The sequence below is a fragment of the Oscarella lobularis genome, chromosome 19 (genome assembly GCF_947507565.1).
Source record: "Oscarella lobularis chromosome 19, ooOscLobu1.1, whole genome shotgun sequence".
NCBI classification, from domain to species: domain Eukaryota; kingdom Metazoa; phylum Porifera; class Homoscleromorpha; order Homosclerophorida; family Oscarellidae; genus Oscarella; species Oscarella lobularis.
In genome coordinates, this window is record NC_089193.1 from 57,473 (window position 1) to 77,103 (window position 19,631).

Consider the following 19,631-nt stretch of genomic DNA (forward strand, 5'->3'; position numbering starts at 1 on the left):
CGTCGTCTTCGCGTCTGCCAAAAGATGAAAAAAAAATAATAACATTTGCTACGTAGAAAAACGCGATCTTAGGCTGCAGTCGTCTTGAGGGGCTGGCGTCGTCCTTCGGCGGCTGCGTCGTCTTCGCGTCTGCCAAGAGATGAAAAAAAAATAATAACATTTGCTACGTAGAAAAACGCGATCTTAGGCTGCAGTCGTCTTGAGGCGCTGTCGTCGTCCTTCGGCGGCTGCGTCGTCTTCGCGTCTGGCAAGAGATGAAAACCAATTAATAAAATTTGCTACGTACAAAAACGCGATCTTAGGCTGCAGTCGTCTTGAGGCGCTGGCGTCGTCCTTCGGCGGCATCTTGCATCCAACCTAAATCTCAAAAGAAGCCAGCAAGGGAAAAAACAAACGGTCCATACAGATACCTCTAGTGTTGACGGCTTCGTCCACATCCGTCGTCTTCATCCGTCGTCTTCATCCCCACGTCTGCATCTAAAACTCAAAAAAGAGCAAGCATGGGGGAAAATGTGGGCGTTATATACAGATACCTCGTGTCTTCGTCCCCATCCTCCACTTACCAGTCCTGCGACGACTTTGACGGGGCGTAGCACTCTTCCTCCGCGTCGGTGACGTCCTGCCAAAGGAAAAATGAATTAGAAAAATGACGTCAAAAATTTGATTGATTAAATACTTATACAGTACCGGTCATAAGTATCAGGCCACCCCTAGTAACCCTTATACAGAGTCAAGTTTGTATGATGCGTGATAAAAAAGTCTCTCTTTGCTTTTAGCAAAGCTTCTTTTTAAAAGAAGAGATAAGTCTTAAATTTGTAAAAAAAAACAATTGTAGCAAATTTGTGGCAATTCCATAGAGACAATACGCGCTTTAGTGATAACACTAAGAATAATACCCTTCACCGAACATAGGACAATTTTTGCGTAAAAATTGAATTTTCCTATGGTTAATTTTTTTTAATTAACTGAAAAGTGGTTAAAGTTTAACATGACAAATGTTGCAAAGTTGTCTTCCGCATGCCTCCAGTTTGGGGCTAGGAAGCTACTCTGTTTGCAATAACGCCATTTTACCACCTTTTCATTTTAATTCTCTAAACTGGTCTAACTAATGCTTTAGAAATCGAAGTTGTCATTAGATGAAAGAGGAATAAATAAGCATCCTTTTCAGTTCTTTTACTGAAGTTGCTGATGCTTTTAACAGAAATTTCTACGTATAGTTCTAAAACAAGGATTTTCTTAATGCTTTGCAAAAAATTAAAACTTTAAAAATTTCTGATTTTTGCCTTTAGTTAGGTTGGTTTCAATCTCAAAAATTTCGCAAGCAATAAAACTAATGCTTATTAACTTTGGAAGTCAAATATTAATTCATTTTGCCTAAGTTTTGCCTAACTTTCAAAACGCACTATAAATAGACAGGGTTACAGTACTGCTCTTGTAACGCCACACAGTTGCTACAAAACTTGCAACATTTGTTCTACGAAAGAAGAGCAAAGGTAGAAGGTTGTTACTAGTGCAAACAGAAGTTCGACTTCTACGTATCTTTTGAATGAATGAGCGCGTATTACGACAATGATTACTAAAGAAACCAGGGTGGCCTAATACATATGATCGGTACTGTATAGTACATATTATTATTTATTTATTTATTCCTCTAATTCCTCTACCCTAACTGCCTCTAAAATAAAGATGATAGATGATGAAGTAGAGATGACGTGTAGATGACGTGTAAATGACGAAAATGAAGTGTCAATGGAGAAAATGAAGTGTAAATGGCGAAAATGAAGTGTAAATGGCGAAAATGAAGTGTAAATGGAAAAGGTAGAAGAATGAAGTGCAATAAATGGAGTGAAGGCTGCTAAATGAAATAATGACAGGTGGAAGGTGATCTGAGTGGGAGGTCCACTGTCAAACAAAAATCTGTCTTGACATTGACAGACATGTACCTAAAAACGGGCAACAGTTAAGATAGATGCAATAATTAAATGACCGTCACAATCCACGTGACTTACTGACGAGTCTCCTCCCCCGCTCGCTCGGAGGCGGGGTCAAGCTGCGAACACAAACGAAAAATCGCCTTACTGTCGAGGCTTACCTAAACTCGCCACGCACACTTCCCGAGCATCATCGCATCTTCAGCTTCTCCGATTCAATGATTGCAAAGAGCCTAAAAGGGGACCCCTCTCGATAAACGATAGTACGAGACGTAGACGCTGCTAAGAGACGCGCGCGGAGCAGCGAACGTCGCGAACGACGCACTGAGCGACGCACGTGGCGAAGAAAAGCCCTCGCACGCCTCTAAAAAACACCAGACGAAGCACAAACCTGCAGGCGTGACGACAGGCTGCGTGCGTGGCGACAGGCAGCGTCCGTTCGCCTTCCGATCGAGCGAGAAGCGAGCGAGGAATCCGCGTGGCTGCTGCTCCGCTATCTGCACGAATGATGTCGGCTGTTGTCTGCGATTGCGTGAGACGAAATACTAGAAGGCGTTTTGAAGCGTGCGATTGACGTCCTAATTGTCTGTGCAAGATAGGAAAGTATAGTCACGTGCTTATTTAACCTGGTGTTTGACAGCTGGTATTGATTCGGTTGTTGTCCGGGGGGTTGCGTGTATACGGGGTTGTGACTTCAGTCATTTGTTTGAAACGACTCCATATGAGACAAAGGGGACGAAGGAGGACGGATTCGGCTGTCGCGAAGGGTAAGTTATGCATTCGCGTGTCATTTCGCACCGCACGTTCCGGTTCTGGGGCCCTATTCGCCTTCGACGGATTTTACTACTACTTTCCTTCGTTCCCTTCGCGATTTTGAGAGTTTAAACTTCTCACGGTGAGGTTTGGAGCGTGTTCGGGGGTCCGTTAACGTTGCGCGTAGGAAACTGGGTGCCCGAAGGGGGAGAAGCGCGTTTTTCCACGATTTTCGCAGTCGCGAGCGTTTTATACTGCGCGGCTGGGTTTAAAACGGGGTCCTGTGTCTTTGTTCCGTTTGTGTCTCTCCGAAGTAGTCGTTTTCTGTTTCTTGGGGAGGTTTTCTTAGTTCCATAGGTGGACGTGTACTTATTTTTTATTTTTTTATTTTTTAGTACTTTTTTAGGGGAAAGCATTTTCTTTGAACGAGGAGGTTTGGGACGTTTTATCGTTCATTGGAATTTTTCAAAGGTAATACCCTGGACAGAATTATTTATTCCTTTCGTTCGCATTGTGACAGTGTTATTAGAAACTCGTGGGGCTCATTCAAGGGGTTCAATCAGATAAGTGCCTCGTAGTTTTATGCGTTAATGGGAGCTTTGTGTTTTTGTGTATTATATAGGAAGAAGTCGAGCGGCGATTAGCATAAGGTATCGGTTTCTTTTTAGTTTTTGGATTATTCTGTACTCTCGTTTTTATCTAGGGGAACTCACTTGGAAGGAAGAACAGAGGACAGAAGACACGCACAGGGAGGAAAAAGATCGACAGGGACAAAGGAAGGGCAAGTGAAGGAAGATTATCAACAGGTACGGAATTATTTTACATTTGTTTATCACACTTCATTTTTTTGTTTAGGAACTCACAATGGGATAGGACGAGGATGTGAGAGACGGACAAGGGACACGCACAGGGAAGGAAAGGAATCGACAAGGACAAAGGAAGGGCAAGTGGAGGAAGATTATCAAGAGGTACGGAATTATTTTACATTTGTTTATCACACTTCATTTTTTTGTTTAGGAACTCACAATGGGATAGGACGAGGATGTGGGAGACGGACAAGGGACACGCACAGGGAAGGAAAGGAATCGACAAGGACAAAGGAAGGGCACGTGGAGGAAGACTACCAACAGGTACGGAATTGTTTTACATTTGTTTATCACACTTCACTTCTTCTATTTCTTTTATTTAGGAACACTCAATGGGATGGAAGGACGATGCATGAGAAAGATAAGGGACACGCACAGGGAAAGGACGGGATCAACACGGACAAGGGAAGTACAAGTGGAGGAAGGCTATCAACAGGTACGGAATTATTTTGCATTTGTTTATCACACTTCATTTCTTCTATTTCTTTTATTTAGGAACACTCAATGGGATGGAACGACGATGCAGGAGAAGAACAAGGGCCACGCACAGGGAAAGGAAGGGATCAACTCGGATAAGGGAAGTACAAGTGGAAGAAGGCTATGACTTACATTTGTTTATCACACTTCATTTCCTTTACTTCCTTTATTTAGGAACACTCAATGAATGGGATGGGACGACGATGCAGGAGACGGACAAGGGATAGGGGACCTCAGGGTTAGGATCAGGGTGGGTCAGGGGTGGGAGTAGGGAGTAGGACGAACGGAACTCGCTTCCCGTTATAGCAGTATTTTATATACCTGGAGATTGGCATGTTTTGAAAGGTGTCATCAGCCTTCCTATTGTACTTCTTTGTCGTCCAGGGAATATTCGTTTTCTGTTAATTAATTACTGTTGGGATCATTGCATTATTATTTCTAATTGTTCGTTTTAGGCTCTTATCTCTATGTCATTGGTATGTCTAAGAGATATTGATTGATAGAAGGCAAGGAGCTGGGATTTTAAAAGGTACGTCAGCGCCACCATCAAAATTGAATATATGTTTTCATTCATATGGCAACAGGCGACAAAGAAAAGAACTAGCAAAATGAAAAATGACTTTATGTGTCTTACTTTGCATTACGTAATAATTTTTTGATTAGCACTAGGCGCATAATACAATCACGCGCGCTCGCGTCGCACGTGCTCGCAGTAGTTAGACGCGAGAACAGCTAGGGTCGCACAACGAGTCGAAAAGTAGGATGAGTCATGTCAAATTTTATTTGAATAAAGTCCCGGATGTAAGTACAAAAATTAAACAGAGTTTCCCCTCTCCTCCATCCACCCCCTCGCCCCACATGGGAGGCAAGGCCAGGTGGGCACCTGCTGTGAGTCAAAGGACTCGTGGGGTCACTCCATACTCCCCCGCGGAGGGTGAGCCCGTTTAACCTCCTGGCTCCGAGCCTTGGACTGTGAAAGTGGCAGCTGGGATGTCAGTCCACTCACAGGTGCAATTCCAAGGGGCGTCACTGATTTACCCGCCAGTGCTCTGCCTTACGCGGGGAGGCAACTCGATAGCCTCTGCAGAGGTATGGCCTATTTATCGCTCTTGGCCACAGAGGGATGGCTGCGTCTGCCTCGTCGGATTGGAGGAACAACTACACGGCAAACCAATTGACAAAGGGGAAAACAAAGAAAAGTACCTGGCGTCGGCCAAAGTCTCGAGTAGATAAACGTCCGGAACAACTAAAGACCTATTCGTCGCTCTTGGCCACAGAGGAATTGCTAGCATGAAATATAAGGTCTATGAGTAATTTTATTAGAAATAGAAAATTACTCAAGGGACTATGAGTAAACTTGGGATACCTCTATAGTTATTACTCTAAGCCTAGTCCTTATGGAAGACGTTTCTCAACTGAAGCGATGTAACTTCTTACCTCAACATCTGCATAGGGATCCGGATGGTCCTTGACATAGCTACACGCCCGAAGGATATTCTGTCGCGTTTTCGCGGCCCCAAGGGCCCGCTTGAAACAAGGGAAGATACACCTAAAAAATAAAAAAAACAATTTTATTTTTTGGTTGCTATGGCAACGATACTTTGGCTATCAACAACTCCGGGGTCAGAGAGACCAGATAAAAAATCTCGGCTCTATCTGACAAAGGGAAGGCACTTTGCCAACGTCGCAAAGATGTACAAAAAGCCAAAAAGTTTACGAGTAGAAATTTCACCTAAAAAATTTGACCGACGGCCACCAAACCCTTTCGTCCCTTGCGTACCACCCAATAGAAAATCTCTCCAGGAAAAATCGCGAACGAATTCCTTCAGGGGACGGAGAAAATCGAAAAACAATTTCGAATTTTCTCGTTCGCGATCAAACGACTTAAAAATCGTGCCATTTCGCCACGAAACGTCGCACGACGACCGGACCGCGACCAATCGAATCGCCAACGACGACTCTATAAGATTGGTTCAAAGCCATGTCGAAATTCGCGAATTTTCGACATAAAAACGTGTCAAATAAACAAACACGCCTTCTCGCGTGCTCCGAAATCACCCCACCTTTGCGACGCCGTCGTGCCTCAACGACGCCACGTACGGCGACGAACGTACCATCGATCGAAACCCTATATCATCTAGTTTTCGATTTTCGATTCGCCGACGGCATACGATACGCCGTTTGTCGTGGAGCGAGCGCGAAAGTTAAGGGCCACGCCCCCTTTTCGCACATCGAAATCGTCGCAAACGACTCGAAATACGCCACGGAATGCAGCTAAACGCTTCGTAACGTTCCGAAAACATGATTCCGCGTCGAAACGAAACGATTCCAGCGCATTTCGCAGGGCGCGTCGCACCTTGGCGACCCGACGCCTCGATTTCGATCGTTTCGCGCCATTGCGAACGGTCGAACGGGTTCTAAACTACTCAAGACTCACCTCTTTCACTCTTTTGACTTCGCTCAAGCTTCGAATCTGTCGTTTTGAGCCATTTTCCATTCATTCGTAACAAACGAGTCAAGCGCGCTAACGCACGCACGTGACTATGGTGGATTATATAAGTGACGTCAAAAAAAGTATTGAAAACAAAGATTTCAAACTATTTACAATCGATAATAGTGTAGCAGGGGTTTGCGAGGGTGTTCGAGGCAAAACGGTACACGTTAAGCGTTAAACGAGCCCGAATTCCACTCGACGGCAGCTCTACACAGTCTGTTCGCTCTAACTCGGTTCGCTTTGTACCTAACCCGATCCCTACCTTCTAAACCTTCACCCCAGTATCTGTCCACGCGGTTCTCGCTTTCCACGTGTCCGTTGCGCCTGTTATGACGACTGGAACGGCGCGTCGTTCGTATTCTCGAAAATTGTCCTAGGACAATTTTATAATTGTCCCAGAACAAATTGTCCCAAGGACAAATTGTCCCAAGGACAATTTTGAAAAGATCCTTTACTCATAATGAAGGTAGAACCTTCACTCCTAATGAAGGTACAGGGTTCTGCCGAGAATATTTTTAGTGTGGGAAGAAGGTATGGAAGGATAGATAAAATACGCAATTTTAAAAAAAGTCCGAGACAATTTTGAAAATCGTCAAAGACAATTTTAAAATGGTCCTAGGCAATTTAAAAAATTTCCTAAAACGATTTTTAAAATTGTCTTGGACCATTTTTAAAACTGTTTTGGCGATTTTTAAATTTTTTAAATTGTCTTAGGACAATTTTAAAAATTGTCCCAAGACAATTTTAAATGATTGTCTTGAAACAATTTTTAAAATTGTCCTGAGACAATTTTAGACTTGTCTTGGGACAATTTTTAGAATTGTCTGGGGACAATCTTTACGAATCTACGATCTACGAATCTACGATCTACGAATCTACGATCTACGAATCTACGATCTACGATATATATTTACAATCTACAAATCTAACGATCTACAAATCTACAATCTACAAATCTACGATCTACGAATCTACGATCTACGAATCTACGATCTACAAATGTACAAATCTACGATCTATATTTACAATCTACAAATCTAACGATCTACAAATCTACAATCTACAAATCTACGATCTACGAATCTACGATCTACGAATCTACAATCTACGAATCTAACGATCTACAAATCTACAATCTACAAATCTACGATCTACAAATCTACGATCTACGATCTACGAATCTACAATCTACAAATCTAAAAATCTACGATCTACAATCTACAAATCTAACGATCTACAAATCTACAAATCTACAAATCTACAATCTACGATCTACAATCTACAAATCTACGATCTACAATCTATAATCTACAAATCTACGAATCTACGATCTACAAATCTACGATCTACAAATCTACAATCTACAAATCGAAGCTACAAATCTACGATCTACGAATCTACGATCTACGAATCTACGATCTACAAATGTACAAATCTACGATCTATATTTACAATCTACAAATCTAACGATCTACAAATCTACAATCTACAAATCTACGATCTACGAATCTACGATCTACGAATCTACAATCTACGAATCTAACGATCTACAAATCTACAATCTACAAATCTACGATCTACAAATCTACGATCTACGAATCTACGATCTACGAATCTACAATCTACGAATCTAACGATCTACAAATCTACAATCTACAAATCTACGATCTACGAATCTACGATCTACGAATCTACAATCTACGAATCTAACGATCTACAAATCTACAATCTACAAATCTACGATCTACAAATCTACGATCTACGATCTACGAATCTACAATCTACAATCTATAATCTACACATCTACGAATCTACGATCTACAAATCTAACGATCTACAAATCTACAATCTACAAATCTACGATCTACGAATCTACGATCTACGAATCTACAATCTACGAATCTAACGATCTACAAATCTACAATCTACAAATCTACGATCTACAAATCTACGATCTACGATCTACGAATCTACAATCTACAAATCTAAAAATCTACGATCTACGAATCTACGATCTACAATCTACAAATCTAACGATCTACAAATCTACAAATCTACAAATCTACAATCTACGATCTAAAATCTACAAATCTACGATCTACAATCTATAATCTACAAATCGACGAATCTACGATCTACAAATCTAACGATCTACAAATCTACAATCTACAAATCTACGATCTACAAATCTACGATCTACGAATCTACAATCTACGAATCTAACGATCTACAAATCTACAATCTACAAATCTACGATCTACGAATCTACGATCTACGAATCTACGATCTACAAATGTACAAATCTACGATCTATATTTACAATCTACAAATCTAACGATCTACAAATCTACAATCTACAAATCTACGATCTACGATCTACGAATCTACAATCTACGAATCTAACGATCTACAAATCTACAATCTACAAATCTACGATCTACGAATCTACGATCTACGAATCTACAATCTACGAATCTAACGATCTACAAATCTACAATCTACAAATCTACGATCTACAAATCTACGATCTACGATCTACGAATCTACAATCTACAATCTATAATCTACACATCTACGAATCTACGATCTACAAATCTAACGATCTACAAATCTACAATCTACAAATCTACGATCTACGAATCTACGATCTACGAATCTACAATCTACGAATCTAACGATCTACAAATCTACAATCTACAAATCTACGATCTACAAATCTACGATCTACGATCTACGAATCTACAATCTACAAATCTAAAAATCTACGATCTACGAATCTACGATCTACAATCTACAAATCTAACGATCTACAAATCTACAAATCTACAAATCTACAATCTACGATCTAAAATCTACAAATCTACGATCTACAATCTATAATCTACAAATCGACGAATCTACGATCTACAAATCTAACGATCTACAAATCTACAATCTACAAATCTACGATCTACAAATCTACGATCTACGAATCTACAATCTACGAATCTAACGATCTACAAATCTACAATCTACAAATCTACGATCTACGAATCTACGATCTACGAATCTACGATCTACAAATGTACAAATCTACGATCTATATTTACAATCTACAAATCTAACGATCTACAAATCTACAATCTACAAATCTACGATCTACGATCTACGAATCTACAATCTACGAATCTAAAGATCTACAAATCTACAATCTACAAATCTACGATCTACAAATCTACGATCTACGATCTACGAATCTACAATCTACAAATCTAAAAATCTACGATCTACGAATCTACGATCTACAATCTACAAATCTAACGATCTACAAATCTACAATCTACAAATCTACGATCTACAAATCTACGATCTACGAATCTACGATCTACGAATCTACAATCTACGAATCTAACGATCTACAAATCTACAATCTACAAATCTACGATCTACGAATCTACGATCTACGAATCTACAATCTACGAATCTAACGATCTACAAATCTACAATCTACAAATCTACGATCTACAAATCTACGATCTACGATCTACGAATCTACAATCTACAAATCTAAAAATCTACGATCTACGAATCTACGATCTACAATCTACAAATCTAACGATCTACAAATCTACAAATCTACAAATCTACAATCTACGATCTACAATCTACAAATCTACGATCTACAATCTATAATCTACAAATCTACGAATCTACGATCTACAAATCTAACGATCTACAAATCTACAATCTACAAATCTACGATCTACAAATCTACGATCTACGAATCTACAATCTACGAATCTAACGATCTACAAATCTACAATCTACAAATCTACGATCTACGAATCTACGATCTACGAATCTACGATCTACAAATGTACAAATCTACGATCTATATTTACAATCTACAAATCTAACGATCTACAAATCTACAATCTACAAATCTACGATCTACGATCTACGAATCTACAATCTACGAATCTAACGATCTACAAATCTACAATCTACAAATCTACGATCTACAAATCTACGATCTACGATCTACGAATCTACAATCTACAAATCTAAAAATCTACGATCTACGAATCTACGATCTACAATCTACAAATCTAACGATCTACAAATCTACAAATCTACAAATCTACAATCTACGATCTACAATCTACAAATCTACGATCTACAATCTATAATCTACAAATCTACGAATCTACGATCTACAAATCTACGATCTACAAATCTACAATCTACAAATCGAAGCTACAAATCTACAAAATCGAAGCTACGAATCTACAAATCTACGAATCTACAAATCTACAAATCTACAAATCGAAGCTACAAATCTACTACAAATCTACGATCTACGAATCTACAATCTACAAATCTACAATCTACGAATTTACGATCTACAATCTACAAATCTAAAAATCTACAATCTATAATCTACAAATCTACGAATCTACGATCTACAAATCTACGATCTATAATCTACAAATCGAAGCTACAAATCTACGATCTACGAATCTACAATCTACAATCTATAATCTACAAATCTACGAATCTACGATCTACAAATCTAACGATCTACAAATCTACAATCTACAAATCTACGATCTACGAATCTACGATCTACGAATCTACAATCTACGAATCTAACGATCTATAAATCTACAATCTACAAATCTACGATCTACAAATCTACGATCTACGATCTACGAATCTACAATCTACAAATCTAAAAATCTACGATCTACGAATCTACGATCTACAATCTACAAATCTAACGATCTACAAATCTACAAATCTACAAATCTACAATCTACGATCTACGATCTACGAATCTACAATCTACAAATCTAAAAATCTACGATCTACGATCTACAATCTACAAATCTAACGATCTACAAATCTACAAATCTACAAATCTACAATCTACGATCTACAATCTACAAATCTACGATCTACAATCTATAATCTACAAATCTACGAATCTACGATCTACAAATCTACGATCTACAAATCTACAATCTAAAAATCGAAGCTACAAATCTACAAAATCGAAGCTACGAATCTACAAATCTACGAATCTACAAATCTACAAATCTACAAATCGAAGCTACAAATCTACTACAAATCTACGATCTACGAATCTACAATCTACAAATCTACAATCTACGAATTTACGATCTACAATCTACAAATCTAAAAATCTACAATCTATAATCTACAAATCGCGAATCTACGATCTACAAATCTACGATCTATAATCTACAAATCGAAGCTACAAATCTACGATCTACGAATCTACAATCTACAATCTATAATCTACAAATCTACGAATCTACGATCTACAAATCTAACGATCTACAAATCTACAATCTACAAATCTACGATCTACGAATCTACGATCTACGAATCTACAATCTACGAATCTAACGATCTATAAATCTACAATCTACAAATCTACGATCTACAAATCTACGATCTACGATCTACGAATCTACAATCTACAAATCTAAAAATCTACGATCTACGAATCTACGATCTACAATCTACAAATCTAACGATCTACAAATCTACAAATCTACAAATCTACAATCTACGATCTACAATCTACAAATCTACGATCTACAATCTATAATCTACAAATCTACGAATCTACGATCTACAAATCTAACGATCTACAAATCTACAATCTACAAATCTACGATCTACGAATCTACGATCTACGAATCTACGATCTACAAATGTACAAATCTACGATCTATATTTACAATCTACAAATCTAACGATCTACAAATCTACAATCTACAAATCTACGATCTACGATCTACGAATCTACAATCTACGAATCTAACGATCTACAAATCTACAATCTACAAATCTACGATCTACAAATCTACGATCTACGATCTACGAATCTACAATCTACAAATCTACAATCTACAAATCTACGATCTACGATCTACGAATCTACAATCTACAAATCTAAAAATCTACGATCTACGAATCTACGATCTACAATCTACAAATCTAACGATCTACAAATCTACAAATCTACAAATCTACAATCTACGATCTACAATCTACAAATCTACGATCTACAATCTATAATCTACAAATCTACGAATCTACGATCTACAAATCTACGATCTACAAATCTACAATCTACAAATCGAAGCTACAAATCTACAAAATCGAAGCTACGAATCTACAAATCTACGAATCTACAAATCTACAAATCTACAAATCGAAGCTACAAATCTACTACAAATCTACGATCTACGAATCTACAATCTACAAATCTACAATCTACGAATTTACGATCTACAATCTACAAATCTAAAAATCTACAATCTATAATCTACAAATCTACGAATCTACGATCTACAAATCTACGATCTATAATCTACAAATCGAAGCTACAAATCTACGAATCTACAAATCTACAAATCTACAAATCTACAAATCTACAAATCTACAAATCTACTACAAATCTACGATCTACGAATCTACGATCTACGAATCTACAATCTACAAATCTACAAATCTACGATCTACGAATCTACGATCTACGAATCTAAAATCTACGAATCTACAAATCTACAATCTACAAATCTACAATCTACGTACCATCTAATTTTTCTTGGGACAATTTTTAAAATTGTCTTGGACCATTTATAAAATCGTCTTGGACCATTTTTAAAATTGTCTTGGACCATTTTAAAAATTGTCTTGGACGGTTGTTTTGGACGATGTACCCGGCAGTAATTATTGCAAGCTACGGGCTGTCATAACGTTATAGTAGTATGGGTCGGCGATAGGCGAGTAAGGGTCGGGGCCGACCCATGCCGACCCATGTGGGCAGAACCCTGAAGGTAGAACTTTTACTCGTTGTGAATGTAGAACCTTCACTCGTAGTAAAGGTAGAACCTTTACTCGTTGTGGAGGTAGAGCCTTTACTCGTAGTGTAGATAGAACCTTCACTAATATAGAAGGTAAAACCTTCCCTTGTTGTGAAGGTATAACCTTCACTCATAGTGAAGGTAGAACTTTCACTCCTAGTGAAGGCAGAACCTTCCCTCGAAGTGAAGGTAGAATCATCACTTTTTGTGAAGGTAGAACCTTCACTCCTAATGAAGGTAAAACTTGTACTACTAATGAAATTAGAACATTCACTACTAATGAATGATCTCTCCTAATGAAGGTAGAACCTTCACTCGTTGTGAAGGTAGAACTTTCACTCGCTGTGAAGGTACAACCTACACTCCTAGTGAAGGTAGAACTTTCACTTGTTGAGAATAAATACCGAATTAATTCCGAATAAATGCCGCATTAATTCCGAATAAAAGCCGCATTAATTACGAATAAATTCTCCCCAAGACAAATTGTCCCAAGGTAAAATTGTCCCAGGACAAATTGTCTCAGGACAAATTGTCCCAGGACAAATTGTACCAAGGACAAATTGTCCCGGGACAAAATGTCCCCAGGAAAAATTGTCCCCAGGACAAATTGTCCCCAGGAAAAATTGACCAGGACAAATTGTCCCAGGACAAATTGTCCCAGGAGAAATTCTCCCCAGGACAAATTGTCCCAGAACAAATTGTCCTGGGGACAAATTGTCCTGGGGACAAATTGTCCCAGGACAAATTGTCCCAGGACAAATTGTCCCCAGCACAAATTGCCCCAGGATAAATTGTCCCAGGATAAAAGATTGTCCCAGGACAATATGTCCAGGGGACAAATTGTCCGAGGACAAATTGTCCAGGGGACAAATTGTCCCAGGACAAATTGTCCACAGAACAAATTGTCCCAGGACAAATTGTCTTAGGACAAATTGTCCCCAGGACAAATTGTCCCAGGACAAATTGTCCCCAGGACAAATTGTCCCAGAAAAAATTGTCCCCAGGACAAATTGTCGCAGGACAATTTGTCCTGGGGACAAAATGTCCCAGGACAAATTGTCCTGGGAACATTTGTCCTGGGACAATTTGTCCTGGGACAAATTGTCTCAGGACAAATTGTCCCACGACAAATTGTCCCAGGACAAATTGTCCCAGGACAAATTGTCCCAGGACAAATTGTACCCAGGGCAAATTGTACCCAGGAAAAATTGTCCCAGGACAAATTGTCCCAGGAGAAATTGTCCCCAGGACAAATTGTCCCAGAACAAATTCTCCCAAAAATTACAGCGAAATTACAGGGGGTTAGCCAACGGGTATCTCCTGTAATAAATTACAGCGAAATTACAGGGGGTTAGCCAACGGGTATCTCCTGTAATAAATTACAGCGAAATTACAGGGGGTTAGCCAACGGGTATCTCCTGTAATAAACTACAGCGAAATTACAGGGGCTAGCCAACGCGTCTCTCCTCTCATAAATTACAGCGAAATTATAGGGGGTTAGCCAACGGGTTTCTCCTGTAATAAATTAAAGCGAATTTACAGGGGCTAGCCAACAGGTATCTCCTGTAATAAATTACAGCGAAATTACAGGGGGTTAGCCAACGGGTTTCTCCTGTAATAAATTAAAGCGAATTTACAGGGGCTAGCCAACAGGTATCTCCTGTAATAAATTACAGCGAAATTACAGGGGGTTAGCCAACGGGTTTCTCCTGTAATAAATTAAAGCGAATTTACAGGGGCTAGCCAACAGGTATCTCCTGTAATAAATTACAGCGAATTTACAGGGGGTTAGCCAACGGGTTTCTCCTGTAATAAATTACAGCGAATTTACAGAGGCTAGCCAACGGGTATTCCTGTAATAAATTACAGCGAAATTACAGGGGGTTAGCCAACGGGTCTCTCCTGTAATAAATTACAGCGAAATTACAGAGGCTAGCTAACGGGTCTCTCCTGTAATAAATTACAGCGAAATTACAGGGCTAGCCAACGGGTCTCTCCTGTAATAAACTACAGCGAAATTACAGGGGGTTAGCCAACGGGTCTCTCCTGTAATAAATTACAGCGAAATTATGGGGGGGTAGCCAACGGGTCTCTCCTGTAATAAATTACAGCGAAATTACAGGGTCTAGACAACAAGTCTCTCCTGTAAAAAATTACAGCCAAATTACAAGGGTTAGCTAACGGGTCTCTCCTGTAATAAACTATAGCGAAATTACAGGGGCTAGCCAACGGGTCTCTCCTGTAAAAAATTACAGACAAATTACAGGGGGCTAGCCAACGGGTTTCCCTGTAAAAAATTACAGCGAAATTACAGGGGCTAGCCAACGGGTCTCTCCTGTAATAAACTACAGCGAAATTACAGGGGGTTAGCAAACGGGTCTCTCCTGTAATAGATTACAGTGAAATTACAGGGGGTTAGAGAAGGGGTCTCTCCTGTGATAAACTACAGCGAAATTACAGGGGCTACCCAACGGGTCTCTCCTGTGAGGACAAATTGACCCAGGAAAAATTGTCCGAGGACAAATTGTCCCCAGGACAAATTGTCCCAGGACAAATTGTCCAAGGACAAATTGTCCCCAGGATAAATTGTCCCCAAGACAAATTTTCCCAGGACAAATTTTCCTAGGACAAATTCTCCCAGGACAAATAGTCCCAGGACAAATTGTCCCTGGACAAATTGTCCCAGGACCAATTGTCCCCAGGACAAATAGTCCCAGGACAAATTGTCCCTGGACAAATTGTCCCAGGACCAATTGTCCCCAGGACAAATTGTGCCAGGACAATTTGTCCTGGGGACAAATTGTGCCAGGACAAATTGTGCCAGGACAATTTGTCCTGGGGACAAATTGTGCCAGGACAATTTGTGCCAGGACAATTTGTCCTGGGGACAAATTGTCCCAAGGACAATTTGTCCTGGGGACAAATTGTCCCAGGACAATTTGTCCCAGGACAAATTCTCCCCAGGAGAAATTCTCCCAGGACAAATAGTCCCAGGACAAATTGTCCCTGGACAAATTGTCCCTGGACAAATTGTCCCAGGACAATTTGTCCTGGGGACAATTGTCCCCAGGACAACTCTACCTACATCACATACCTTTGCCCCCTCGAGAGTCATCCTTCCTTCTGATTGCCTTCCCTTCCTTTCCTCCCCTTCCCACACGCGTCCCTTGCTTATATCCTTCTTCCTTACATATGTAAAGAAACAAATTAGAGACCCCTCAATAACTAAAACTCTACCTACATCACATACCTTTGCTCCATCCATAGCCATCGTTCCTTCTGATTGTTTTTCCTTCCTTTCCCTCCCCTCTCACTCGCGTCCCTTGCTTATATCCATCTTTCTTACGCTCTTACACATCTAAAGAAACGAATTAGAGACCCCCCAATAACTAAAACTCTACCTACATCACATACCATCGATCCCTTGATATTCCTTCTCTTCCCTGCCTGCTTGTTCCTCTTCTCCCTCGCGCCCCATCTCCTTGTCATTGTTCCTCCCATCCCTATGCCCCTAAGAAAACTAATTAGAAATATGTAACCCAATTAGGAACCATTATATACCTATCAGTATTGACTCTGCCCTAACATTGCCCCTATACACATTAACAAAGCCACACAACTCATAAACAATTGCATGGCACTTATCTGACATCCTCCAGAAACCCTCTGTTTACAAAAAGGGAGAAGGCAAAAGGCACAGGAGAAGGCAAAAGGCAAAGGGAGAAGGCAAAAGGCAAAGGGAGAAGGAAAAAGGCAAAGGGAGAAGGCAAAAGGCAAAGGGAAAAGGCAAAAGGCAAAGGGAGAAGGCAAAAGGCAAAGGGAGAAGGCAAAAGGCAAAGGGAGATGGCAAAAGGCAAAGGGAGAAGGAAAAAGGCAAAGGGAGAAGGCAAAAGGCAAAGGGAGAAGGCAAAAGGCAAAGGGAGAAGGAAAAAGGCAAAGGGAGAAGGCACAAGGCAAAGGAGAAAGCAAAAGGCAAAGGGAGAAGGAAAAAGGCAAAGGGAGAAGGCACAAGGCAAAGGAGAAAGCAAAAGGCAAAGGGAGAAGGCAAAAGGCAAAGGGAAAAGGCAAAAGGCAAAGGAGAAGGCAAAAGGCAAAGGAGAAGGCAAAAGGCAAAGGGAAAAGGCAAAGGAGAATGCAAAAGGCAAAGGGAGAAGGCAAAAGGCATAGGAGAAGGACAAATTGTCCCCAGGACAAATTGTCGCCAAATTCCAAACCACAATGCTCTACGATGAAGGGAAAGACGTCTACGAGACGTTCGAAACGAGTCCGAAACGCAAAAGTTGGATTTAGCGAAATTTTGACCAAATTTCGATCGCACGCGAAAAAAACCTTTTCGCGCCTTTCAGCCATCCCAAATCCTTCTTAAAAAAACCGAAAAACGGCTGCAGAAACGACTGCACGGCGCAGAAAATCGAAGGACAAAAATCGATTTTCCAATTCGCGACTCGTTTCGCGAAAAAGCGCACAACTCTGCAAGGAGACGTCGCACGAACACCGCACCGGTGCCATTCGATTCGTCGTGGTCTGACAAATAAAACCTGGTACCACGTTTACCAATTTTCGCCAATTTTTGACATAAAATTAAGCGAAACCAACAATACGCCTACGCGCGTACACCGTAAACGACACCACCTTAACCGTGCCGCCACTCCGCGACGGCGCGTCGTACGACGATAAGCGGCACTTCGATCGAGAGGGCATATGGTGCAGTTTACAAATTGCCGCCACTCGACGGCATCCGAGTCGCCGTTTGCCGTAGAGCACGTGCGAAAGAAAGGGAACACGCCCCCCTTTTACGGACACATTAATTCGGCAAAAACGACGCCGAAAGCGACGCTTCGCGTCGCAAAACGTTCTAAACCGTCTCGAATCCTTCGTTTCGAAGCCATTCGAAACGAAAAATTCACTATTCGAAGCTCGCGCCACAACTTGGCGACGCGACGCGTTCGTACGCGCGCTCCGCGGGCGACGAACGCTCTAAAACTGCTTCGTAACTATCTACTACTTACATTTTGACGTCGCTCGGACCTTCGCATCGTAGAAAACGAGCCAGAAACAGTGTTTCTTCGAAAGGGGACGCGCGCGCTAACATGAGCACGTGACCTCACGGGTTTAACAATGTGACGTCATAAATAAACTATTACAAATCAGGGTTTCAAATTGCTACGCCTATAGAATGGCACGGCAACACGTACAAAGCGGTTTCGCGAAGATTGGACGAGTGTAATTTGTCCCCAGGACAAACTGTCCACGGACAAATTGTCCCAGGAAAAATTGTCCCCAGGACAAATTGCCCCAGGACAAATTGTCCCAGGACAAATTGACCCAGGAAAAATTGTCCCAGGACAAATTGTCCACAGGACAAATTGTCCCAGGACAAATTGTTCCAGGACAAATTGTGCCAGGACAAATTGTCCCAGGACAAATTGTCCCAGGACAATTTGTCCCAAGAAAAATTGTCCCAAGGAAAAATTGTCCCAGGACAAATTGTCCCAGGACAAAATTCTCCCCAGTACAAATTGTCCCAGGACAAATTGTCCCCAGGACAAATTGTCCCCAGGACAAATTGTCCCAGGACAAATTGTCCCCAGCACAAATTGTCCCAAGGAGAAATTGTCCCAGGACAAATTGTCCTAGGAAAAAATTTCCCCAGGACAAATTGTCCCCAAAACAAATTGTCGTAGAACAAATTATCCCAGGACCAATTGTCCCCAGGACAAATTGTCCCCAGGACAAATTGTCCCCAGGACAAATTGTCCCCAGGACAAATTGTCCCAGGACAAATTGTCCCCAGCACAAATTGTCCCAAGGAGAAATTGTCCCAGGACAAATTGTCCTAGGAAAAAATTTCCCCAGGACAAATTGTCCCCAAAACTAATTGTCATAGAACAAATTATCCCAGGACCAATTGTCCCCAGGACAAATTGTCCCCAGGACAAATTGTCCCCAGGACAAATTGTCCCAAAACAAATTCTCAAAAAATTACAGGGAAATTACAGGGGGTTAGCCAACGTGTCTCTCCTGTAATAAATTACAGCGAAATTACAGGGAGTTAGCCAACGGGTCACTCCTGTAATAAATTACAGGGAAATTAAAGGAGGTGTATATATTCTGGCAGGCGGTGTACGTACTCCGCCAGCAGGCGGTGTATATATTCCGGCAGGCGGTGTACATATTCCGGCTGGCGGTGTATACATTCTGGCAGGCGGTGTAAGTACTCAGCCAGCAG

The 19,631-nt window shown here is 40.7% G+C and overlaps 3 long non-coding RNA genes across 3 annotated transcripts; 1 reads left to right on the top strand and 2 right to left on the bottom strand.

Annotated features, from left to right (window-relative positions):
* Positions 1–2,619: 2,619 nt before the first annotated feature.
* LOC136198400 (uncharacterized) lies at positions 2,620–3,641 on the top strand. The gene is made up of 5 exons (XR_010672791.1): positions 2,620–2,698; positions 3,080–3,155; positions 3,214–3,334; positions 3,388–3,490; positions 3,540–3,641. It is a non-coding gene; the product is annotated as an uncharacterized lncRNA (long non-coding RNA).
* A 1,166-nt stretch (positions 3,642–4,807) lies between these two features.
* LOC136198303 (uncharacterized) lies at positions 4,808–7,099 on the bottom strand. The gene is made up of 3 exons (XR_010672739.1): positions 5,760–7,099; positions 5,465–5,576; positions 4,808–5,312 (listed from the first exon to the last, which is right to left on the bottom strand). It is a non-coding gene; the product is annotated as an uncharacterized lncRNA (long non-coding RNA).
* A 9,367-nt stretch (positions 7,100–16,466) lies between these two features.
* LOC136198304 (uncharacterized) lies at positions 16,467–17,042 on the bottom strand. Its single transcript, XR_010672740.1, has 4 exons — positions 16,964–17,042; positions 16,817–16,913; positions 16,653–16,760; positions 16,467–16,587 (listed from the first exon to the last, which is right to left on the bottom strand). It is a non-coding gene; the product is annotated as an uncharacterized lncRNA (long non-coding RNA).
* Between the last annotated feature and the right edge of the window lie 2,589 nt (positions 17,043–19,631).